Source organism: Hippocampus bargibanti, linkage group LG03 (assembly GCF_051943395.1).
Source record: "Hippocampus bargibanti isolate YZ-2025 linkage group LG03, ASM5194339v1, whole genome shotgun sequence".
NCBI classification, from domain to species: domain Eukaryota; kingdom Metazoa; phylum Chordata; class Actinopteri; order Syngnathiformes; family Syngnathidae; genus Hippocampus; species Hippocampus bargibanti.
Genome location: NC_142736.1, coordinates 6,718,544 through 6,744,884, shown reverse-complemented (window position 1 = coordinate 6,744,884; position 26,341 = coordinate 6,718,544). Strand labels below are relative to the sequence as shown.

The window sequence follows — 26,341 nt, the reverse complement described above, 5'->3', positions numbered from 1 at the left end:
AAATAGTTGTGTGCCTTTTTGCATCCACTCCATTCGTTCTAGGCTCCACATTATTGTGGTTGTTTTCTGTTCGGCCACAATTGTCTGCCTTTTGTGGGATCCACACATCCTCCGTTGCTCTTCTGGCAACACACATCTTCCAAATACTGCTGTCCTACAACATATATAAACAAAGTCAGAAAAACAAAGTAAACAATCATAACTTGAAAAGAATGTTTGAGGCAAGGAGATAAGTCAAGCTTTATTACTATCATAGTGTCTACCTGCAAGTTATTTGGATCAGAGTCAAGGACAAAGAAAATAAATGGTGCAATTTATAAGTGGATAGAGAAGAGCCAGAGGCTTTAACAGGTTGCATTATAGTAAGGATGATGAACAGACAGGATGTGCCATTATATCACAGGGGGTGCCCAGTTCCAGTATTAACATCCATCCATCCATCCATTTTCCGTACCGCTTATTCCTCATTAGGGTCGCGGGGGGTGCTGGAGCCTATCTCAGCTGTCTTCGGGCACGAGGCGGGGGACACCCTGAATTGGTTGCCAGCCAATCACAGGGCACACAAACACGTACAACAGTCACTCTCACACTCACACCGAGGGACAATTTGGAATGGTCAATCTGCCTGCCATGTATGTTTTTGGAGTGTGGGAGGAAACCGGAGGACCCGGAGAAAACCCACATTGTCCGGGGAGAACATGCCGACTCCACACAGGGAGGCCGGATCGGGACGTGAACCGGCGACCTCTGCACTGTGAAGCCGGTGTGCTGACTACCGGGCCGCCCAGTATTAACATAGTAACTCAAATTTTCAGGGTCTTATCAAGATGTAATAGTTACATTGAAATGCTGAAATGCCAGATGTCTTTGCATTCAAAATAAAACGTTCATATATTTTTGTTTGTTGACTTGGTTGAACTAAGAGTTTGTATGTGTGAGACAGTGCACACAAGATTCATTGTTGAATCTGACTGTCCTGTGGTTTAGTACTGTTGGAGTCAACGTCTGTCATTACCTATTTGGTGCGTGACATTTTCAACCAATGTGGCTTAACATGATTATATATATATATATATATATATATATATATATATATATATATATATATATATATATATATATATATATATATATATATATATATATATATATATATATATATATATATATATATATATATATATATATATATATATATATATGTGTGTGTGTGTGTGTGTGTGTGTGTGTGTGTGTGTGTGTGTGTGTGTGTGTGTGTGTGTGTGTGTGTGCGTATGAGTGTGGGTGTGCGCACCCGGGAAATGATACAGTGATACTTATTTGTGCCTATCTGTATGATATGGCTCTTGACAGTTACACAGTCAATAAAAAAGTGTGTCTTGGTCTCTGTCTGGATGGCCACCCCCGATCTCGAGTGTTCAATCAGCATGCGATGCATGTTTTTGGAATGTGTACCCAGAGTAAACCCACGCCCCCGGGCCGAACAAACTCTACAAACTGGGAGGCCTCAGTCGGAATCAAACCCTGCACCCCTGCACAATTATTTAACCCCCCCACCCTCCACCCCCGCACGCTCATACTGCCCAAAAAAGGCATCCATATGTGACGCCTTGGGAAGGATGGTAATGGCAGAGGTTTCATTCATATTTATTATTCAAGGTTAATTGGCGGCCCGGTAGTCGAGTGGTTAGCACACCGGCTTCACAGTGCAGAGGTCGCCGGTTCGTGTCCCGGTCCGGCCTCCCTGTGTGGAGTTTGCATGTTCTCCCCGGACCCGCGTGGGTTTTCTCCGGGTCCTCCGGTTTCCTCCCACACTCCAAAAACATGCATGGCATGACCACTCCAAATTGTCCCTAGGTGTGAGTGTGAGTGTGACTGTTGTACATCTTTGTGTGCCCTGCGATTGGCTGGCAACCAATTCAGGGTGTCCCCAGCCTCGTGCCCGAAGACAGCTGAGATAGGCTCCAGCAACCCCCGCGACCCTAATGAGGAATAAGCGGTACGGAAAATGAGATGAGATGAGATGAGGTTAATTGGCTGGCTAATTTCAAATTCACATCCACCTCACTTATGCCAGGCCCATCTAGGCTAATCATGTGAAGAACTGCTCGGCAACACACATTTGTGCACAAGTAACTCACGTAGGTCTTCTATGTCAGACAGGGAGCATAGCGAAATACGACAAGAGGTTCTGAAATTCATTCCTACACAGCACAAATCTTTAATTGTTAAAATATATTTTTCTGCATGAATGTATAGAATACAATACTATACAATACCATACATACTGATTTATATAGTGCTTTAACAACAGCTGAAGCTGCAACAAAGTGCTTAACATGGACAGGTATCCGTCCGTCTGTGTAAGCTCTCAGTCGTACTGGAGTGGTTCATCGAAGAAAAGGTTTCTTCAGCAGTCATCTGTACTTCTTTGAAGGTGTCGGACGTTTCACTTCTTATCCAAGAAACTTTGTCAGCAATATATATATATATATATATATATATATATATATATATATATATATATATATATACAGTAAAGTCTCGTTATATCGATATTCAAGGGAGTCTGAAAAAATATCGATATAACCGGGACTATCGATATATCCGATATATATATATATATATATATATACAGTAAAGTATATATATATATATATATATATATATATATATATATATATATATATATATATATATATACAGCAAAGTATCGTTTTATATATATATATATATATATATATATATATATATATATATATATATATATATATATATACAGTAAAGTCTCGTTATATCGATATCGGATATATCGATAGTCCCGGTTATATCGATACTATTTCTATGCACGCACGGAGAAAATTACATGCAAACAGGGTCGGATATATCGATAGTCCCGGTTATATCGATATTTTTTCGGACTCCCTTGAATATCGATATAACGAGACTTTACTCTACTGTATATATATATATATATATATATATATATATATATATATGGCAGGGAAAGCCTACATGGAGCGGAATAACCAGGTGGGTGGCGTAGTGTACCGAAACATCTATGCGGAGTATGGACTGGAAACCCCAAGGTCAAAATGGGAAACACCTCCCAAGATAGTAGACAATGACCGAGCAAAGATCCTGTGGGACTTCCAGATACAGACTGACAAGATGGTAATGGCTAACCAACCAGATATCGTGGTCATAGATAAAGGGGAAAGGAAAGCCGTTGTCGTGGATGTAGTGGTCCCGAGTGATGGAAACATCAGAAAGAAGGAACATGAGAAAATTGAGAAATACCAAGGGCTCAGAGAGTTAGCTGGAGAGAGCCTGGAAGGTAAAGGTGACAGTCGTGCCTGTGGTGGTCGGAGCACTCGGGGCAGTGACCCCCAAACTCGACGAGTGGTTGCAACAGATCCCGGGAACAACATCGGATATCTCGGTCCAGAAAAGCGCAGTGCTGGGAACAGCACGGATACTGCGCAGAACCCTCAAGCTTCCTGGCCTCTGGTAGAGGACCCGAGCTAAAATGGGGGACAGACACCACCCAGGGGAGGTGAGACGAGGATTTTTTTTTATATATATCTCATCTCATTTTCCATACCGCGGGTCACTGGAGTGTGGGAGGAAACCGGAGGACCAGGAGAAAACCCACGGCTATCTATCTGGCTATCTATTAGCTACTTATTAGCTATCCATTAGCTAGCTGGCTAACTATTAGCTGTCTTGCTGACTGGCTGTAAGCTGTCTAGCTGGGTATCAATTAGCTATTTATTTACTATCCACTCGCTAGCTAGCTTTCTATCTATTTGAGTTCCTTTGAGGTTGAGTGAACGCAGGCGCATGTGGCTGGCGCATGTGGCTGCCACTGTTCACCCACAGAAAGACTTTATCCTGTGACTGTAAAGTGACCTTTGGTGTTTTGAAAGGTGCTTATAAATGAAATTTATTATTATTATTATTATTATTATTATTATTATTATTATTATTATTATTATTATAATGGCTAAGACCGATGTGCCAATACTCGCTCCCGATTATTTCCTGAAAGAAATGTGGACGATGAGCGTCACAGGGGGAGCCATATTATTTCAATGAGACAAAAATCCTTTAAACGGGTCAAGGACACAGCCTCAAAGGAGTTTAGCACAGCTGAAGACGGAACATTGACAGAAGGGTCGAATGTGGTATTTTGGTATGTGGTTTACTGATATGCTGTGGAATTCGTGGCCTTGCTGTGTAAAGGAAGAAACACAAAGGCTGTGTTTGTGTGAACATTTGACATTCAGACGAGTTGCAACCCACAAACTACAAGCATACAAACACCAGCATGTGATTATATCTGTGCCACAAATAAAACAAGTCCGATTTGGTGAGAATTAATTTGAGATCAAAGACTTGTGTAGTGAATTGGCATTGTCTTGTCTTGGAATTACTGACTTGAAGATGTTTGACCGAACTCATTTGTGTCTTGTCCACTGGTGACATACAGTTTGCTAGAACTTAAAGGACAACCGACGTCTCCAGACAAGTTGTGTCCATAATTTGTAAAATGGCTTGAAATGACTTCTACTGAGCGTATTTTAAAAAGATTCCACCGCATATAGCTATATTTTACGTTTTAAGACTTGCGCTGAATATTCAGGAAGTCTCATTTTTGAGTTGGTGACAAGTCCGTATGTGACGTCACTAAAGGACCGCCCTTCACCGTAAAAAAGATGCATTGTAACGGTCCTTCCATCACGTCAATATACGTTGCTGTATTTGTTTGGTCTGGGGACCTCGTGTTGCACCCAAAAGCCGCGAGAAGGCCGGAAGAGGGCATCCAAGCGCCATATAAGGAATTTATCAGCCTGTGGAAACGGAGGTAGCCACCGGAGGTCGCCATTTTGTCTTTGTTTTTTGGTGAGAGATTTTCCCCAATGTTGCCTCAAAATGGCACAGATACATTCTTTAATCGATTGCAAACATGTATGCTTTCCTCTTCAGAACTATTGGAATCATACGCATAACTGGATGTGTAACAAGAAAGCATATTCTCCGAATCTGAAGCCATTGTTTTGATTCACAAGCAATGCAAGACGTCTTGGTGTGACGTCACGAACTGGGGGCGGGACTTTCTGAAAATGCCCAATTCGCAGCTCAATTTTTTGCAGATTTTGGACACTTTAAGTCATTTTTATTGGTGTTTTGCATTGGTGCTTTGGGTATTTTGGATGCTATAAAACATTTTTCTGGTGTCAGTTAAAAAACAAAAAAGTGACGTCGGTTGTCCTTTAAGTGAATTACACTATTCAAAACAACTACATTTTCTACGTGTGTCGTTACAATATGTTTCAATCATGCAGACTTGAGGGAAGGAGCCTAAATGCTGGCTTTGGCACTTCCCCTCAATCACTTCTGACATCTGACGTGAACATTGTTGTCACGGTTTGCGAGGTGGTGATGGCGGGTTCGGATCCCAAAAAGCAGGCAGGAGGGAGCAGGAGGTTGTTTGACAAATTGTATTAAAATAAAGGTCAGCAGTAACAAAATGTAAAACATCAAAATGATCTGAATGGAAAAAAATACAAAGTAGCAAAAGAAAACCAAGTGTAAATCCGCCAAGGTTAAACAAACACGTACACAATGCATGCAGCAAACAAGCAGCAAAACAAACAATGAATCGGCACCGGATGATCGTGCCCGGTGTCCTTTTAAGTGTCATTGATTATAACGACCAGCACCTGCGAGGCTGCCGGCAGGGCTGACGTCGCTACCCGTTGGTCGCCAATCTGATCGGGACGACCAGCACCTGTGCAGGTGCAGGCGGGGCCAACAGCGCCCCCCGTTGGTCGCCAACCAGATCATGACAATTGTGAATGTTTGATGCCGCAGCTCTGCTTGTAAGGGGTGGCTTACAAGCTTACAAGGCTTACTATTTATTTATTTATTTATTTATTGCAATTTCCTTTCCTTCGCCAAGAAATACAAGAAATGCCAAATAAACTGTGCTCTGGGAAGGTATTAGTGGTGCACTATTTCTCACAGATTGTGCCAAGAGGAAGAATTTGTGCTTTCATTTATTCATTAGTGGACCGTCAAGGCCCGCAAGGCCCGCAAGGCCCGCAAGGCCCGCAAGGCCCGCAAGGCCCGCAAGGCCCGCAAGGCCTTCTCTTCTGGCCTAAAAATATCTGAAGCACGGACTGATGTTATTTATAGTTTGTACATGAATTCTTATTCAATAATTCGAAATTGTTTTTTAGCTTCATTTTATTGCTTTCCTTCTGTTGTGCTGCTTCCAGATGTGTTTTTTCGTATTTAAGCATTTAAACAATCACATTTCACCCACCATTTGTTACCAGGGTCAGAAATCTACCTGGACGCCTTCACAATGAGTTATGGAGGTCCTGTCAATCAAACTGTTGGCAACCCAAAAGTGGTACCAAGCCAGGAAATGGTAGTTTGCAAAAACCGCTCTTATTACTAGCCACTAGTGACAAGCGCTTAATGGCCAGAGCTAGCACACTGTATTGGGAGTGTGCTGCATAGGCAAATATATTGTGTTAATTTTATAGCGGTTTTGTCAACCCACCATGCCTGAAGGAGGAGAAGAAATGGATTTGGTTGGAGATTTACTGCCATTTTCAAGACAGACTTTTCAAGAAAAGATGGAAATCATTAAGAATGACCAGACAGTTATTTCCTGGATAACTGTACCCTCTGAACGGATCTACTGTCTCTGTCGTTTGCTTTGAGGATCCAGCTACTCTTTTCGTTCCAATGAGACGGGTCTCACTCTTCCTCGTTCGGAACGTGACAAAAAAATCATTGGACTGTGGTCAAAATGTATGTAAATAGACAAGGATCTATGGAAAATCTATTGTGGTAGGTTGTAAAGGAAACTATAAATTATTAGTTGACTGAAACCAATTTCACTGTTTCTGCTCTGTTAAGAAAGTTACATTGTATCCTCATTTTGTGAAATGCTGTAATATTGAGCGGATCTGGCAACCCAACCACAACGCGACATCACGTTGTTTGACAGCGATCAAAGCCAGTGTGTGTGAGTGACTTCTTGTACGACGATGAGAGCAGCGTCTGCTCTTTGCGCTCCGTCAAATAAATATCCTACTTGTATGACCTAAACAAGAAGGACCATCTCGAGTCTTTATTCTCCCAAATGCGTCGCATAAGCACTCAAGATCTCAACAGGTTATGGGCCCAGGAGACGTTTGGGAGATAAAGTGAAGCCAGAAGTGTATCCAAGTTGGAAGAGCGGAAAGCTAACAAGCGGTCAAGATGGATCGACGAGCGGCAAGCAGGCCCCCTCGACTGCCATTCGATGGAGATGCAGCTAAGTACTAGATATGTGAAACAAAAATGCTATGACATTTTCATTTATTGGGACTAAAGAACACCGTGCTCGGGGAGCCGGCGACGAGTTCCGAAATGGCTACGGATGCAGAGAAAAATGCATATGCATACGCCGAATTGATAAATATGCTTGATTACAAGAGCCTCTCACTAATCATGGGGGATGGACCTGATGATGTAAGAAAGTATTTGAAGATATTGAGAGAATATTATGGCAACGGAAAAGCACGAAAAATAAATCTGTACACCACGCTCACGTCACTTCAAAAGAGGAACGACGAAAGTGTTACAGACTCCGAAATGCAGGTGAAACTATGGGAGATGGACTATTTGTTGCCATGGTATTAAAAGGACTACCAGCAAGTTTCAAGCCATTCGCAATACATGTGGCACATTCAAATGATGAAATCATCCATCCATCCATCCATCCATCCATCCTCTGCCGCTTATCCGAGGTCGGGTCGCGGGGGCAGCAGCTTCAGTAGGGAAGCCCAGACGTCCCTCTCCCCAGCCACTTCTTCTAGCTCATCCTGGCTGATCCCGAGGCGTTCCAAGGCCAGCTGGGAGACACAGTCTCTCCAGTGTGTCCTGGGTCGTCCGCGGGGTCTCCTGCCAGTGGGGCATGCTCGGAACACCTCACCAGGGAGGAGTCCTGGGGGCATCCTAATCAGATGCCCGAGCCACCTCATCTGGCTCCTCTCGATGTGGAGGAGAAGCGGTTCGACTTTGAGACCCTCCCGGATGACCGAGCTTCTCACCTTATCTCTAAGGGAGAGCCCGGACACCCTACGAAGATGAAATCAAGTTTGCAGAATTAAAGACAAAGCTACGTAGTTTTGAAGCAACTGAGAAATTGTACACTGAGTCAAGGAACAGTGTGATGAAGACAAAGGGTCGGAGTGGGCGACACCCCACCAAAACCAACACCCGTGACCAGCACAGTGATGACACAAACATAGGGTGTTTCAAGTGTGGGATCAAAGGCCACAAAGCAAGAGAATGTTGACAGAAGACATGGTGCAGTCATTGCAAAAGCAAGACACACAAAGACACGTATAGGCGTAAGGACAAGTACAGACGAGATGATACCAGTTAAGCGTCAGAAGATGGCACAGCTGGGAGACACAGTCTCTCCAGTGTGTCCTGGGTCGTCCGCGGGGTCTCCTGCCAGTGGGGCATGCTCGGAACACCTCACCAGGGAGGAGTCCTGGGGGCATCCTAATCAGATGCCCGAGCCACCTCACCTGGCTCCTCTCGATGTGGAGGAGAAGCGGTTCGACTCTGAGACCCTCCCGGATGACCGAGCTTCTCACCTTATCTCTAAGGGAGAGCCCGGACACCCTACGAAGATGAAATCAAGTTTGCAGAATTAAAGACAAAGCTACGTAGTTTTGAAGCAACTGAGAAATTGTACACTGAGTCAAGGAACAGTGTGATGAAGACAAAGGGTCGGAGTGGGCGACACCCCACCAAAACCAACACCCGTGACCAGCACAGTGATGACACAAACATAGGGTGTTTCAAGTGTGGGATCAAAGGCCACAAAGCAAGAGAATGTCGACAGAAGACATGATGCAGTCATTGCAAAAGCAAGACACACAAAGACACGTATAGGCGTAAGGACAAGTACAGACGAGATGATGCCAGTTAAGCGTCAGAAGATGGCACAGACAACGTGCTCAAGATGAGGGACGGCGAGACCAGATCCAGGGAGCATTTGGGTCGCGATATCCGAGAGAGAGGATTGATGGTGGACACAGGAGCCACTTCACACCGACGTGACCATGTTCAAAGATTTTGACAACACATTCAGACGAGAAATACACTGTGTGGAGCTGGCGGACGGCACACAATGCAGCGGAGTCGCACAGAAAAAGGGAGATGCTGAGGTGTCTTTGATAGATTTCAAAGTACGAAGACATTAAATGACGCTGAGAGACACTTTATAAATTCCATACCCCCTGGACATTTTTTCTGTCAAGAAGGCGACCACCAATGGGACAAGAGTGATATTTAAAGAAGGTAAAGATTCACTGATTACAAAAGGTGGGACAAAATATGATATACATGTGTATATGGTGGGGTGAGGTTCAATTTGGATCGCTCATACAATAGCTTGCTTAGGCAAAACAGGTTAGGCAACTTTCGTAATGCTGAATAGGGTCGTTATGCTGATGAGGTGATACCGGTGGGAGTGGGGGTAATAGGCCAGTCGTTAGTCAGGAATGTAGGAACAATCAGTGGGGCCACAGGGAGGGGTCCTCTGCCCCCCCAACCTGAGAGTAGGGACCCATCATAGCTGTGTCCGGCGCCACCAGGTCTGGACATTAGGGATATATAAATAGGGCCGATACGACCAGTCAGACTTTAGTTCGCTGACGAAGCCTCTTGGATAGGAGGCGAAACGTCCGAAACCTTCACTTTTGTACAGATGACGGCTGAAGAAACCTTCTCATCGATGGACCACTCCTGTACGACTGAGAGCTTACACAAACGTTTTGAATCAATTGATAAAACATTTTTCCTCACAACATATTCTTGTGCTTCGGTTGTGATAAGGATGTTGAGTGAAAGCAACTGCATCCATACCTTGATGCTAAAAGATCTCTGCAAGTTCTTTTTATTTTCACTCAAAGGGGTGGTGTTTTTTTTCTTCATTTGTTTGTCTGCTACTCTGCCTCCACTGGTGTCCAGGGTTGAATGCCGCATCCTCCAGTGTTTGATTGCGACATTCTCACACCCTGTTTTATCCTCAGTGGCCACGTCTGCTTTCCAGCCTAAACACCATGTCCTTCTCTCCTGTGACATCACCATCTGATCGAACGCCTTTCCTTCAAGACTGGAGCAGTCATCGTTGGTTTGAGAGTGACACAGAATCAAGGACCTTGAGAAAATCAGAAAACTCTAAGTCAGAATAAATTTCACATAAAAGAGAGATCGGTAGCACTGTTGTACCGAGTGTTGCTTTTGATACCTGGAAAGCATGGCAAGCCTCTTTGAACGGTGGTTATGGCTAATGTTTGGGTTGCTGTTCTGAGTGTTGCCTTGGTCCCACCTTGTTCTTTCCATTCTCCTTGCATCAGCTGTTCTGGTGTTCCTCCTCTGGTCTGAGTATCTTTGAGACATGGCCGAATGGGTGTACTGATATGTGTGTTCTGGGTACTCAGGAACCAGTACACCACTCACTCTTGGTTCACAGCTGAATGGAGAGGGGTGCTCTGGAAACCAATTACAAAAGTAATTTTGGACAGTCCAACTGCATCCGTAGAGAAGTATGTTCTGAGAGACGACTGAGCAAAGGAGACATCAACGGATTCAGACTAAAGCTTTTCTCCGCTCCGAAACAAAATAAAACTTCTCAGTGAACTAATGACTAACATGACTGCAAAAAAAAAAGATTTACCCCCCCCCCCCCAAACCTGCAAACCATGCATGTTACTTCTAGGCCTTCAGTAGTGCCATTGTAAAAAACTGAAGAAGGAAATACGGTCATCAAACTCTTTGAGTATTTACCATGAGCATATGGATTTATGATATGGGCTCAGAAGTTGCTCTTTCACACCAGGTCAGAAGTTATTTTACACCGCAGAGAAGATGATTGGCGAAGGATGGCAAATCATCAATAATAACCTCATAAAATTACAATATTATTTGCAATTTTTGCTCGTCCGACCTTTCTTAATGATGTCCAACTTTTCTTGAAAAGTCCGTCATGAAAATGGTATTAACAGTAAATCGTCAACCAAATCATTTTGTTATACTCCTTCAGCCAGAGTTGGTTGACAAAACCACTATTAAATGAACACAATATATTTGCTTATGCAGCTCGCGACTGAGTGTGCTAACTCTGGCCAGTATACTTTTCGCAAACTATGATTGGTGAAAATTCTGACCTTGACCAATGCCTGCAAGAAGGTGCAGGTACCCCTTTTGGGTCACCAACTCGAAATCTGATTGGTTAAAGCATCAGTTTGATTTGAAATGTAGCTGAAAGACAATATGTGATTATTTAATGTGAATTAATGGACAAAAAATAATTAACATCAGGCCGTGATTCAGATATTTTTAGGCCAGCAGAGAAGGCTTTGCCGGCCTTGACAGTCAGCCCCTGCTTTCTCTCTCTTTTTTTTTCTCTCTCTCTCTCTCTCTCTCTCTCTCTCTCTCTCTCTCTCTCTCTCTCTCTCTCTCTCTCTCTCTCTCTCTCTCTCTCCCTCTCTTTCTCTCTCCCCCCTCACTCCCTCTCTCTTTCTCTTTCTTTCTCTCTCCTTCTCACAAGGTCTAACACGTAGCCCTCTCAGTCTTTTCAGAGTCAGAGTCAGCTTTATTGTCAAATATGCTAATATGCATGACATACAGCACAGATGAAATTAAGGTCCTCTCGGACCCAGCGTGCAAGGCATGCAAGGCACTTATAACGTGGCAAAAAAGACATACCATTGACAACAGACAATACATGTAATTTCTGAATGTAAATTGAGGCAGTGTCGTCTGCAAAGTGAGGTAGTGACGTATGTAAAGTGAGGTAGTGACATATGTAAAGTGAGGATGTGACGTATATAAAGTGACGTAATGTAGTAATTCATCTAGAACTGCTTCATGTCATCACAAAGAGGGTACAGCAAGTCCTGAAGAATGAATGTCTCTCTGTGTCTTTGTTTTGTCATAGTGTCTCTATGCTGTCATATTATTTGTTACAGTAAAGTCTCGTTATATCGATATCGGATATATCGATAGTCCCGGTTATATCGATACTATTTCTATGCACGCACAGAGAAAATTACATGCAAACAGGGTCGGATATATCGATAGTCCCGGTTATATCGATATTTTTTCGGACTCCCTTGAATATCGATATAACGAGACTTTACTGTATTTAGTTTTTTTTTGTTATTTTGACTTCACGACGGCGCCGCGAGAGTGGCTGCCTTTCCAGCAGCTCATGTATTTTGTTTTTCTACTTTCATTCCTTTCATCACTTTGCTGCTGCGAAATGTAAATTTCTCCACTGTGAGACTAATAAAGGCATATCCAATCCAATCCAATCCAATCCAATGCAAATACAAACAACAAGAAAGGGTTGAAGTGAGGTCTTGCAGAAAAAAATGAGAAAGAACAAAAAAAATAGAGTTCAGGATGAAAGTACAGCATGTAGCGTGTACTCAAGAGTTTGGTGAGTCTAGCAGTTGGAAGGGGCAGGCTGGGCAGGGCTGGGAGGGAGTTCAGTCTCCGGACTGCCTGGTGGAAAAAACTGTCCTTGAGCCTGCTGGTCTTGGCTCGGAGACTCCGCAGTCTCCTACCCGATGGTAGCAGGCTGAAGAGGCTGTGGGAGGGATGGGTGGGATCGCCAGCGATCCTGATGGCTCTGCGGGTGAGGCGGGTGTTGTAAATGTCCTGGAGGGGGGGAGAGAGACACCGATGATCTTCTCAGCTGTCCGCACGATGCGCTGCAGAGTCTTACGGCAGGACACGCTGCAGGCGCCGTACCAAACGGTGATACAGCTGGTCAGGATGCTCTCGATGGTACCGCGGTAGAAGGAGGTCGTGATGGGGGTCGGGGCTCCAACTCTTTTGAGCTTGCGGAGGAATTACAGGCGCTGGTGGGCTCTCTAGGCCAGTGATGCCGTGTTGTGGCTCCAGGACAGGTCTTCGGATATGTGCACTCCCAGGAACTTGGTGCTGCTCACTCTCTCCAATGCAGCACCGTCAATGGTTAGTGGAGCATGCGGTGCTGCAGTGGAGAGAGTGAGCAGCACCAAGTTCCTTTTGTGCTGAGAATGACGGCTCCACTGATGGTGTCGTAGCTGGAACAGTGAGCACGAGCTGGAGCAACGTTGTCGTTTCAGGAATAGTTTCAATGAGATCCTTCTTGGCCAAAAGCTGAGAAGCTGTCCAGGAGATTTACATTCATCCCTCACCGTTTGTGAGCTATACAGTCCGATGTTGGTCTTCCTTTAATTATTATCTCCTGCTTTAATTGAAAGTCCAGTTTAGAAAATTCTTTCAATTTAGATATGTAATCCACCATTCTGAAAATAAGTCCAAGCAACACGAAAAAATGACTGGATGGTTGCACTTAACTTGCTAACTGTTTACTATAGCTTGCTCTCACTAATTCTATTATTCTGCAGCCGAGGAGTCGCAAGAAGATTCTCTAATCACCAGCGCCCCCTGTAATGAGGCAAGAGAACTGTGTGCCTCACCTGTGCACACAGATTTGATAAAAATAAAATAAAATAAACACTGTAGTACAGTGTTTATAATGTACAGTGACTCTACATTATCTTCTTTTCCTTTCGGCTTTTCCCTTCAAGGGGTCGCCACAGCGAATCAGTAACCTCCATCTTCAGAGGTATGATACGCATGTTTGTTTTGGCCAAGCTTTTACGTCGGATGCCCTTCCTGACACAACCCTCTGTATTTATCCGGGCTTGGGACCGGCACAAGAAGACTTATGTCCCTTTGTGGCTACAGAACATGAAACTCGCTCAGTAAAAGCTCTACATTATATATACCAGCTAAACTGTAGACATTTTGTTCATATATACTAAATGCTTTTGAACACTTTAATAGCGATATGCAGAGGGACATCAATGTGGTCTCACTGCAGAGCAAGCCAGCACAGTTCGCATAGTCATTGCGCAATCCATGGTGAGGCTCAGCCGGCTGCTGCCTCACCGCTCGTCTCCACTTTTGAACCGTAAATGTGAAAATTCAGCGATTTAAAAAAAAAACTAAAATTGTGAAGTTAAATGGAAAAGAACATTAAAGTACAAATCACAAAATAAATATAACTGTTTAATTTATTTTGTCATTTGATATTTCTATGATGACAGGTGAGGCACAGCCTCACCTGCCTCCCCTGACTGCACATCACTGCTTTTTTGGTACAATCATCATGAAAGACCTCAAATGTGTGGGTGCCTTTTTTGGAACATATGTCAAATGCAACTTCAAAGACTAGACTTTTATCCATATGACAGCTTTTTATTGAAATAAAAAAATACATAAAATATTTAAATAAAAGACATACGTAATTTACATAAAATATTTACATAAAATGTTTACATAAAAATACATACAGTAAAGTCTCGTTATATCGATATTCAAGGGAGTCCGAAAAAATATCGCTATAACCGGGACTATCGATATATCCGATCCTGCTCCGAACTGCATTAAACAAAAGCCGCCAAAAGAGGGCAGCCAAGCGCCATATAAGAAACGGAGCTGGCCATTAGCTCCCTTTTTTTTGGGTCAGAGATGTTCCCCCAATGTTGCCTCAAAATGGCACATATAATTCTTTAATGATTGTAAACATGTATGCTTTAATCTTCAGAACTACAGTGTATTTAAAACATATTCATAACTGGATGTGTAACAAGAAAGCATATTATCCGAATCTGAAGCCATTGTTTGGATTCACAAGCAATGCAAGATGTCTTGGCGTGAAGTCATTTTTATTTGCATTTGAATAAAAAGTGACATCGGCTGTCCTTTAATACACAGTATGGATGTTAATAATTTTCAAAATCATCGCGCTTCAGCAGACAAAACAAGAAACATTGTTGCAAAAAACGATTGCATTCATATACAGTACAGTGGGCATGTACATAACACAACAGGGAAACTGCAACGCTTACATCTTACTGTATTATGTATACAATTTAAAAAAGTCATCAATCTTCTTCTGCTTCCCATTTTTACCTTTTAGCACAAACACTTCAATCTCGTCTGCTACACACGAGCTAGCGTCTGAAAATGAAAATGGCTCTGCTACACGGGTGCTGGGCACGTAACCAAGTCACCTGACCAAGTCGACCAATGGCGCGACTGATGGCGTGACACGTAACCAAGACACGTGACCAAGTTGACCAATGGCGCGACCGATGGCGTGTCACGTGACAAAGTCACACGGCCAAGTCGATCAATAGCGCGAACGATGGCGGCTCATGTGACCAAGTCGACCAATGGCGCGACCGATGGCGGCTCACGTAACAAGACACGTGACCAAGTTGACCAATGGCGCGACAGATATATCGATATAAACAACAAAAATGGCCGGCCGGGTATGAAAAGGAGCACCGTAATAACCGGATTATCGTAATAACCGGGTATAATTATACATAAAAAGACTAGAAATGTGCAAGGGAAATGAAAATAGTATCGTAATAAGCGGTACTATCGATATAACCGATATCGATATAACGAGACTTTACTGTAGTTCCTTTACAGATACAGAAAACTAGCGAAGAACCATGGAATAATGCAAAGCGGTTTTTGTGATGATTAAAACACAGATTTACGTTGCTTTTTTTTTGCAGTAAATATTAGTTTTCACCGAGCATGTGCCATGCTTGCACCTGTTGCGGTTCTTTGCAACATATGGAACATGAGCTAATTTGTCAAACCGAATACTGTGTCATCGAAGGGAAAAGACTCTGAATGTCTTTTAGCTGCGGTTCAGCTGACCAATCGATTGAGCGTCACTGTGCCACAACACCAGATTTTTCTTGTTGCCAAATGTTGGAGTAAGGGGATAGATGTAAATCTCATCTCATCTCATCTCATTTTCCGTACCGCTTATTCCTCATTAGGGTCGCGGGGGTTGCTGGAGCCTATCTCAGCTGTCTTCGGGCACGAGGCGGGGGGCACCCTGAATTGGTTGCCAGCCAATCGCAGGGCACACAAAGACATACAACAGTCACTCTCACACTCACACCTATGGACAATTTGGAGTGGTCAATCTGCCTGCCATGCATGTTTTTGGAGTGTGGGAGGAAACCGGAGGACCCGGAGAAAACCCACGCGGGTCCGGGGAGAACATGCAAACTCCACACAGGGAGGCCGGACCGGGACGCGAACCGGCGACCTCTGCACTGTGAAGCCGGTGTGCTAACCACTCGACTACCGGGCCGCCCCGGGATAGATGTAAATCAAGTATCAAAATACAATCGATGATTCTTTCCTGGTTGGATGTTTTGAGCCAAGCGTAGCACAACATTTGAGCTTACTTTCACATCGGGTCCCTTGGAGTCACTGACTGGATATATCTTTCCTGTATATGGAATACAGTCATACATGTAGCCATCATAACCTGCCAGCACAAACAACTTGAACCCCCGTTTCTTTGGTTTATTTACACTGCTTGAGTGTAAATCTACCTTCATAGAGTACAATTTGTTCTTCAATTGACAAACACTGTGATTCGGGTAATTCTTGAAACTTCTGTCTCAGGTGATTTATCATTGGCCTTACTTTGTGCAAGTGATCATAATTTGGTCTTCCCCGAGTTCCTTGTTTTGTGTTGTCTGCTATATGCAAGTTCCTTTTTATAATTTTGAAGCGATCCCTTGACATACATTCCGCAGCATAATCAGTTAGTGGCGACAGCTTTCAAGCCCAATGCATCCGAGTGTTAGGTCATTTTGAGATTGACAAATAAAATATCAATCTCAGCCACTTCTCAAGCTCCTCTTTGGTGAGACACAGGGGCTTATTGATGTCATTTTGCATGGCATAGAGGTTCGACAATAATATCCATGTTTTCATCGAAAATCCGGTGAAAGTATTTGAATGGTGATAGAAGTTCAGCAACGCAACAGTCACGACTGTGTCAGATGCCAAAATGTCTTCATCAACATGGTCATCTCTTTCATTCTCATCAGGATCTGGAAAGATATACAGTAGGTGGGTATTTTAGAAAACATATTTACCTTTGTTTCAATAATATGATTGAGAATGCAAAGCTATGAGGTACAGCTATTAGTGGAGAATGCACCATTCACTTACAATTATTCGCATCGGGTACCAATTCAGGATCAACAATATCATCATGAAAATAGCGTTACTTATTTTTAATATTTCTTGGTCAATAAACAAGTTAGCGTTAGTTTATGCATTTCGGTATCAAGGTAAACCTCTTCTGAATAGCTTATCAAATAGTTACAACATATACTTACGTGATATTTCATCCATGACGAAAAATAGAAGGTGCTTTAAAGATGGAGGAGAGCACGTTGTGCTGCGCATGAAGGAGATGATGTCACTAACACTCTTAAAGGTAAAGCTGCACATAACATGTTTTAAAGGGACATGTAACTTGTGCCGCATCAGTTTCAATGGGCACTTGAACTGCTACCTTTCATTTTCTCGATCGATAAGCATTTATCTTTAGTGTACCGATTTTGGCACAATCGTCCGTAAAGGGTTAACAAGCTATGGCTGTTGACCTGATGGACCTCAGGTTGTCCGTGCTTCAATTGTGTATTGGAGTCACACATGTTGACTAAGCATATACCAGCATGAAACTTTTAAATATGATAACTTTTTATTCTGTCTCATCTCTATCAAAAACTCATACTCTTACTCTCTCTGTCTGTCTTTCAACCCCTCTCCACCCCAAAAAAGCATTACATTTTCTCGTAACAAAAAGCAAGTTTGTGAGCTCTGCACATGCATTATGAAAAATAACACAAAAGCATAGTTAACGATTGACTACATCACAGGAGTCAAACACTGTTCTGCATGTTTTCCTAGTCTCCCCGTTGCAACACACCTGATTCAAAATAACAGGTTCAATGTCAGATCTCAGAGCTTGCTGAAGATCTAATCATTTGAAGCAGGTGTGTTGCAACAGAGAGACTTGGAAATCATGCAGGAAAAAGCCCTGCATGTTTTTCAAGTTTGACGCCACTGGACTAAATAAAGGAAGGAGACAAGCAAGACTTCCAAGGAGATACAGTATATAAAAAAGTCCTGCTCCTGACCAGTCAGCACGAGTGCCTCTGTGCTGTTTCAAGCCACTGATATGATTTCTTGAGATTAGCCACTTCAATTATGGTCCAGTGCAACATCATGTGTGAGGGCTTTTCCTTCCATAATGGTCACTCTTCCAACACCTCCTCCTATGTTCCCCATTGTCTGAGACGTTTGCTGAGTACGTCATCCGTTGGAGCCTTCTCCTTGATGTATTAATGGAGATTGGATGTTTCATCCTGGCACTCACACTCACTAGTCCCCGGCCTCCTTCCTTACGGCTTACGTACAGGGTGCTGGATTTGGGATGGACCCCATCATGCATAGTTAGGAGTCTGAATCGCTTCCTTTGGCTAACTTATTGCTTCAGGGTATCTGATCACTGGTAGGGCATAGTCTTGTTCTTGCCGTTGAGCTGGCTTCTTAGGACTTGCCTCACCCACTGGAGGATTTGGCCGTGGCCGCTTTCCTTGTTGGCAGTTCGAGGTTGGTATGTGAAATCCCGAGGTACATGGGAGAGAGAGGGACTGAAACCCCTTCGGTGTGGACGACCTTTCCTGTCTTCGTCACCATCCGACGACATCTCTGAAGCCCAAATGACATCCCGATGTCAGTGCTGTAGAGCCCGGTTGTGTCTGGATCAAGGAGTCTCTGTCTCTTTCGCTGTTAGCATACAGCTTAAATCATGTAGAGGAGGTGACTTATCGTAGCTCCATTTCTGAGGAGGTATCTGAGTTGGTTCAGTCCTATGCAGAACACATTCAATGGACACTTGAGTAATTGGCTTGCCGCTGGCTTCAAGTGTGGTTCTCCACATCCTCATCGAGTTTGCAACGAAGGCTCTTAGGTTACTGTTCACCTAATACAACCCGAAGCATTCAGTTATCCATGTGTGTGACATCGAGTCATAGGCTTCTTGTAATCACTTAAGGCTGTGCACACATTGGTATGTCGGGACCTGCACTCTTGTGTGACAGCTCTGTCAACCAGTAGCTGATGTTTGGCTCCTCTGGTATCTCTACCAGTGCCCTTCTGTGGTTCGCTCATGACGCCTGACACGAGCTTTCATGTTGTGGAGACACAGGTTATTGGCTGATAGTTGGATGGAACTGCAGCTTTTAAGGCAAGGGTGTCAAAGTCATTTTTTTGCCGCGGGCCACATTGTAGTTATGGTTTCTTCTCGAGGGCCGTTATGAATTTGGGGAATGTTTAAATGTTTAGAATGTTTAAATCCCTTCAAATATTACATATGGAGCACACAGCAAATTAATGAATAACTCGTTTTCAAATCTGAAGTCAAGAATAATGACTTTTATTGTGGTTGACATCCAAAAATATGACATTTTGGCTCAGATTTCAGCAATCATCATGGAATTTAACACGTTTGATTTGCTTTTGCGGTCCATAAAAAATGATGTGGCGGGCCGGATTTGGCCCGCGGGCCTTGACTTTGACACCTGTGTTTTAAGGGATCCTTCATGATTAACATTGTTGACTTTGTTTAGCTATCCTGGCTGCTCTCAATTTCTTTAGCCAGTCGGCGTGGACCACAGAGCATATACTGTCCAATTTTTCACATCTGAGACTTTCTTGTATGTCTGCCGCCCTTATGGTAACTGGGTTCTGTTCAGGGAGGTTGCTGTGCTCCCCTTTCAGTGTACCCGCCCATATTGCACTGCTGTTATGTGCGACCTGCTTCTCCCACATGCCTTACCAGGATCATTCAATTTCCAGCCTTGACGGGTTTGATCTGCTGTTGGAACCCTGCCACTGAGCGTTCACTTTCACAGGTTGTCCTGCGAACAGCCTATTTGTTCGTTTGGTCTCATTCTCTATCGTGTACCTCTTTATCCGACTGAACAGCCTGGAGCCTGTGTTTGGCAGTTTTCAGTGCTTCAGGTATGGTCATGTGGATGTACCTCTTGGGTATTGCATTTTTATTCACACCTTGTGATCAATTTCGATATCAACGAACATTTATAACTGTGAAGGTCCTTTAATGGGGAAGACATTTAATCCTTTACGGACGATTGGGCCAAATTCGGTACACTAAAGATAAATGCTTATAGATTGAGAAATTTAAAGGTAGCAGTTCAAGTGCCGATTGGAACTGATGCAGCACAAGTTACATGTCCCTTTAAAACATGTTATGTGCAGCTTTACCTTTAAGAGCGTCAGTGACATCATTTCCTTGCGCAACACAACGTGCGCTCCTCCATCATCAAAGCTGCTTCTATTTATGTCATGGATCAAATATCACCTAAGTATATGTTGCGACGATTTTATGAGCTATTCAGAAGAGGTCTACCTTGATACTGAAATGCATAAACTAACGCTAACTTGTTTATTTACCAAGAAATTTTAAAAATAAGTATTGTCCCGAATTTGGAACATTCGGCGTGCTAACGCTATTTTCATGATGATATTGTTGAACCTGACTTAGTACCCGATGCGAATAATTGTAAGTGAATGGATCGTTTTACACTAATAGCTGAACCTCATAGCTTTGCATTCTCAATATAATTATTGAAACGGCGGTCCATAAGTTTCTGTGAAAAAAATGACAGGAAAAGCTGAAAGTCTATATTTTATTTGGGGCAAATCAAAGACAGCAGAATTACTTCTGAAGGCCTTGAGGACATTAGATTGTCATGTCAACTAAAATCATCTGAGAGAAAGAATTTGTAATCAGAAAATGTAGAAATGATTGTTTTGAAGAACGTAATAGGTTGCATTTCCACTTGTGCCATGTAAAGTTTTGTTGCCATCTAGTGGACAAAATAGTCCCCACTACCGTATGTGCATTTCACATTCTCAAATACAGTACAGTGACTAGATGATAAAGCATCTGAAAGGACTGAAGTTCTGTTTGTGATGTAATGTAAGGAAAGAAATGCCCATTTCACGGTAAGATAAGAGCATTGACATCAAATGGTCGGTATAGTTTTTGCTTTTTTGAATGTTGCTGTGCCCATGTTTTTTTTTTTTTTTCTAAAATACCCATGTACTGTATATCTTTCCAGATCCTGATGAAAATGAAACAGATGACCATGTTGATGAAGACATTTTGGCATCGGACACAGGCGTGACTGTTGCATTGATGAACTTCTATCACTATTCAAATATTTTCAAAGGATTTTCGATGAAAAAATGATGAAAATTTCCCCATTGTGGGACGAATAAAGGTATTCTGATTCTGATTCTGATATTATTGTTGAACAGTCGAAATTCTATGCAATGCAAAATGACATCAATAAGCCCCTGTGTCTCGCCAAAGATGAGCTTGAGAAGTGGCTGGGATTGATATATTGTTTCTCAATCTCAAAATGACCAAACACTCGGATGGATTGGACTTGAAAGCTATCTCCACTAACTGATTATGCTGCAGAATGTACTGTATGTCAAGGGATCGCTTCGAAATTATAAAAAGGAACTTGCATATAGCAGACAACACAAAACAAGGAACCCGGGGAAGCCCACATTATGATCCCTTGCACAAAGTAAGGCCAATGATAAAAGTTTCAAGAATTACCCAAATCACAGCGTTTGTCAATTGATGAACAAATTGTACTCTATGAAGGTAGATTTGCACTCAAGCAGTGTCTACCAAATACACCAATGAACTGGGGGTTCAAGTTGTTTGTGCTGGCAGGATATGATGGCTACATGTATGCATTTCATATACAGGAACGATAGATCCAGTCAGTGACTCCAAGGTTCCCGATCTAAAAGTGACCTCAAATGTTGTGCTCCATTTGGCTCAAAACATCCAACCAGGAAAGAATCATCGATTGTATTTTGATAATTGGTTTACGTCTTTCCCCTTACTCTAACATTTTGCAACAAGAAAAATCTGGTGTTGCGGCACAGTGAGGCTCAATCGATTGTTTAGCTGAACCGCAGCTAAAAGACATAGAGGTTCTTTTCCCTCCGATGATACCGTATTCGGTTTGACAACATAGCTCATGTTCCATACGTTGCAAAGAACCGCAACAGGTGCAAGCATGGCACATGCTCGGTGAAAACTAATATTTACTGGAAAAAAAATGCTATGTAAATCTTTGTTTGAATCATCACAAGAACTGCTTACTCCATGGTTATTAGCTAGTTTTCTTTATCCGTAAAGGAACTATGTATTTTTATGTAAACATTTATGTAAATATTTTATGTAAATTATGTATGTATTTTATGTAAATATTTTATGTATTTTATTATTTTAATAAAAAGCTGTCATAATGTCATGGTAAAAGTCTAATCTTTGAAGTTGCACTTGACATATGTTCCAAAAAAGGCACCCACTCAATATAGGTCTTTCATGACGATTGTGCCAAATTAGACACATTATCAAATTTTCTACATTATTGGAAAATAATAAAAAAGGAAGCTACTAGTATGTTATTATATCCATCAGTGACCATAAAAACTGAACAGAATTTTTTTTCTAATTAGAACATAATTCAGGTAGTAAAGGGTTAAATAACCTGTGTATGTGACAGAAGAAAATTTATATATAATTATATATTTGAAAAAAGTGATTAAATAAAAAATAAATAAATAATGAAAATAAACAGTGAAAAGTGTTCCTTATTTTTAATTTATATATGTATGTATGTCCATCTTGACTTCCCGTAATTGTTGGTGCCATTGTTTCTTTTTTTTTTAATTGATCCAATTTTCCCCATTTTTTTAAACTTCTCTACTTGAACCCTCAATATGTACAACTCAAATATTTCCCCCACTATTCCTAACTATCGATTCTATGTTGGTGGGTTAGTTTTAAACCATGTTCTTGTCATGGCTTTCTTGCCTGCTGTCAGCAGCACTTTTATCAATAACATATCTCTCGTTTGTACACTCTTTGATTTATATTACCTACATACATCACTAAGCCTGTGTTGGATATTTCATAACCAATTATCTTCTTCAGTTGTCTCCAAGCGTCTTCCCAATTATCTTTAAATCAGAATCTTTAAATCAGAATCAGAATCAGAAAGCCTTTTATTTTGCCACAATGGGGGCACAAAAGAAAATGTCAGTAGACTGAAATGTACAACTGGACAAAAAATATAATACAGTGATACATTGGCTTACAAATTTAAAAGTATGTATCCCAAAAATTAATTTCCCATAGGAAACCATTAAAAAGAGAAGAATCCATTCCCAGTTCTCCATAAAACATGATTTTCTACTAAAAAAGCATTAAGACTACACAAAATATACCTTATTCTATGTATAATAAATGTGCTATTGTAATGTAATGAAAGGAAAACACTGTACTGTATCATAAGGTCATTTTATTTACATTTGTGATGGTCGTTGATGGCTTGATGGAATATGGTGGGAGGAGGTCGAAGGTAATTGCTGTTTAGAAGGTGAATCACATTCCATAAGGACTGTAAGAATTTTTCTTATTCTATGTATAATAAATGTGCTTTTGTATACAGTATATCCAGACAATGTGATTTTAAATAGGTGGGTTTTTAGATGGGATTTGAAGGTCGGAAAAGATTCAATATTGCAGATGCTCAGTGGAAGCTAGTTAGGTTAGGTACTTTGGTAATTAATATTTTGTTCAGGTGATGTATATTTGCTCATGGGAAGACCTCTGACTTGCCTTGAGTCTGAACTGTGCCATAGAACTAAAGCTGCTTTTGACCAAAGCAAGGAAAATTCTAATTGATTACAACTGAGGAAGGGAAAAAAAAGCATCTCGTTTTGTCAATTATGGATTAGAAGCTCAGTTCTGCTATTGATCAAGTAGTATCACAGTTTCAGTAACAAATGGGTTTCTGACGCCAAAATAAATATGTCGTTGGTAAAACCATACAGAGAAGTTATGTGAAGGCTGCGATAGATAGCGATAGATAAATGCGCCGCTGTTGAGTAGACCCTGATTGGATAATATTGCGAGGGGTGGACCTCCATTGCAGCGGAACAACATGTGTATTGTTTGCAATGTTTGCAAGGGGAGTTTTCCACTCGGTGAGCAAAAGTCAGCTCTACAATGAACAATAAGACGAATGAGGGAAGCTTTCAGTCATCTCTTTCAAAATAACTGTGTGAATGGTAATGCAGAGGCGAAGCAATTATGTTCTTATCATTTGTATCTTCTGTGGCTTCTGAGCGCATTAGATACCATGGCCACATCATGAGGATTTTACAACTTCCACTGCTGGCATCACACATATGTGCTGCAATGATCACCTCCACACACTGTCAAGCATTATGTTTTTATTATGCAGCCCTGAAGCCTGCGGGTGTAAAACTCAACTTTGTGGTACTGTAATCTTTTATATCTATAGTTGGCCATTGCCAATAATTCACAACGTACATATCTTCAAAATAATTCTGTTCAGTATTTTCAACCTGACAAATAACTACTTGGATGGCAAATGAATAACTCACCATGGTCAATCCTGTCAACTCTAGGCCAGCTTCTACCAGTGATGAAAACAAGAGAGCCAATCAAAAGATTATCCAAGAAAAGTTGCAGAATATGCGATAACATAAAAAAAAAATCCAAAACAGACAAATCAGATCAAAAGTAAGTTTCCTCCACATTATTCATTGGGGGAAGAGTGCATGTACTATACCTCTTCTCCTCTGCAGTGTCCACTCCCTCCACCTGGTGAATACAGTGGAACGTTTCAGAAAGGCCCCTCAAAATAACTCCCCTTCCCTTTAGCCAACTCCAAAGAAAAACACATCACTCTGAGCAGGGCCTGACCACACACCTATTTTGTATCACACACCAGTTGCAGTCTTACAAGGCTCCCTACATGTGTGCGTGCACATGTGAGTAAGTAATTGAATGAATTCTCTGTGGCCTACTCTAATCTACAATTAAATAAAAAAAAAATATTTCTCTGCTCACTTAATGAATATTTTCGCAGCAAAATATAAATTGATCATGAAATAATGGTTTCATGGTGATGTGATAGACTTGTTAATGAAAGTAGAAATGTGTATCCTTGCTAGTGATGATTCATGACATTTTATGATGAATGAAGACCCATTCAAATGTATATTTGGACAAAACACCTAACTTTTATTCACATGTACGGTGCTAAAAGTGACACGTGGTGGAAATTTCCCGATGAGGTACTACTATATCTTTCAAACCTATATACAGTAGGCCACTGTAGGAGGAAAACTGTGTTCATGGATAAACGTGTTCACGTCAGTGTGTCCTCAGTGAAAGTATACAAAAGATTCAGTATATTCTCAGCAATCCTGTATGAACCTGCAAGTTTGTTGATAAAATGTGACAAAAAAATGAAAATACCGTTTCACAACAGAAGCAATAAAATGCAAGAATACACTGTCCCAAAACTGTTTATGTCGCAAATTAGCTCAAATAAAAAAACAACAACAACTAGAAAAGCTAGGAAAAAAAATGAACAAAACACACTGTACTGTAATCACACAAATACAGTACAAGACTGTATTTTAATATTATTTTTCCATCTTGGGGGAAAACAAGTCAATTTTCAACTGTTTTAAAAAATGCATTATTTTCTGTATGGGAATGTTTGCCTGCATATCATACAGTTTTTCTACTAGTTGCAAGTAACTGTCCGATTCATCATCACTGATGTCTTGTCTTGTTCTTAAAGGACAACAGACACATATTTTTTGTTTCCTAACTGACATCAGAAAAATGTTTTATAGCATCTAAAATACCCAAAACACGCAAGCTGATATTTTTAGTCAAATGCAAAACACCAATAAAAATGACTTAAAGTGTGCTAAAACTGCAACAAATTGAACTGCGAATTGTGGATTTTCCCCCCAGTTCGTGACATCGCGCCAAGACGTCCAGCCTTGCTCAAGAATCAAAACAATGGCTTCATTGTTAATTATACAATTATGAATATGATTCAAATAGCTCTGAAGAGGAAAGCATAAATGTTTGCAAACGATTAAAGGAGTCCTCCCATATCAATTCAAGCCGTCAATGACAGCAATGTAGCACCCATAAAATGCAGAAGACGGCGCTCAAACTCCGTTGGAAATGGGCTGACTTGTCTGCTGGGAATTTCTCTCAGCGAATATCAAAAAGTTGTCTTGGTGCAACACACAACGATTCACCATCGCATTATTCATGTATTTTCCTTTTAATTTTGCCATCAACACGGATCAACACAAAGTTTTCAGACCAAACAAAGTACCGCAAAATGCATTGTGTGTCGCTTTCTCGGTCAGGGGCATTCCAAACGTGACGTCACGTGGG

At 41.7% G+C, this 26,341-nt stretch overlaps 1 long non-coding RNA gene across 1 annotated transcript; it reads right to left on the bottom strand.

Moving 5' to 3' along the window:
- Nucleotides 1-24,778, bottom strand: LOC148900189 (uncharacterized). The gene is made up of 5 exons (XR_016114414.1): nt 24,702-24,778; nt 24,514-24,545; nt 10,331-10,574; nt 9,946-10,240; nt 1-154 (listed from the first exon to the last, which is right to left on the bottom strand). It is a non-coding gene; the product is annotated as an uncharacterized LOC148900189 (long non-coding RNA).
- Between the last annotated feature and the right edge of the window lie 1,563 nt (nt 24,779-26,341).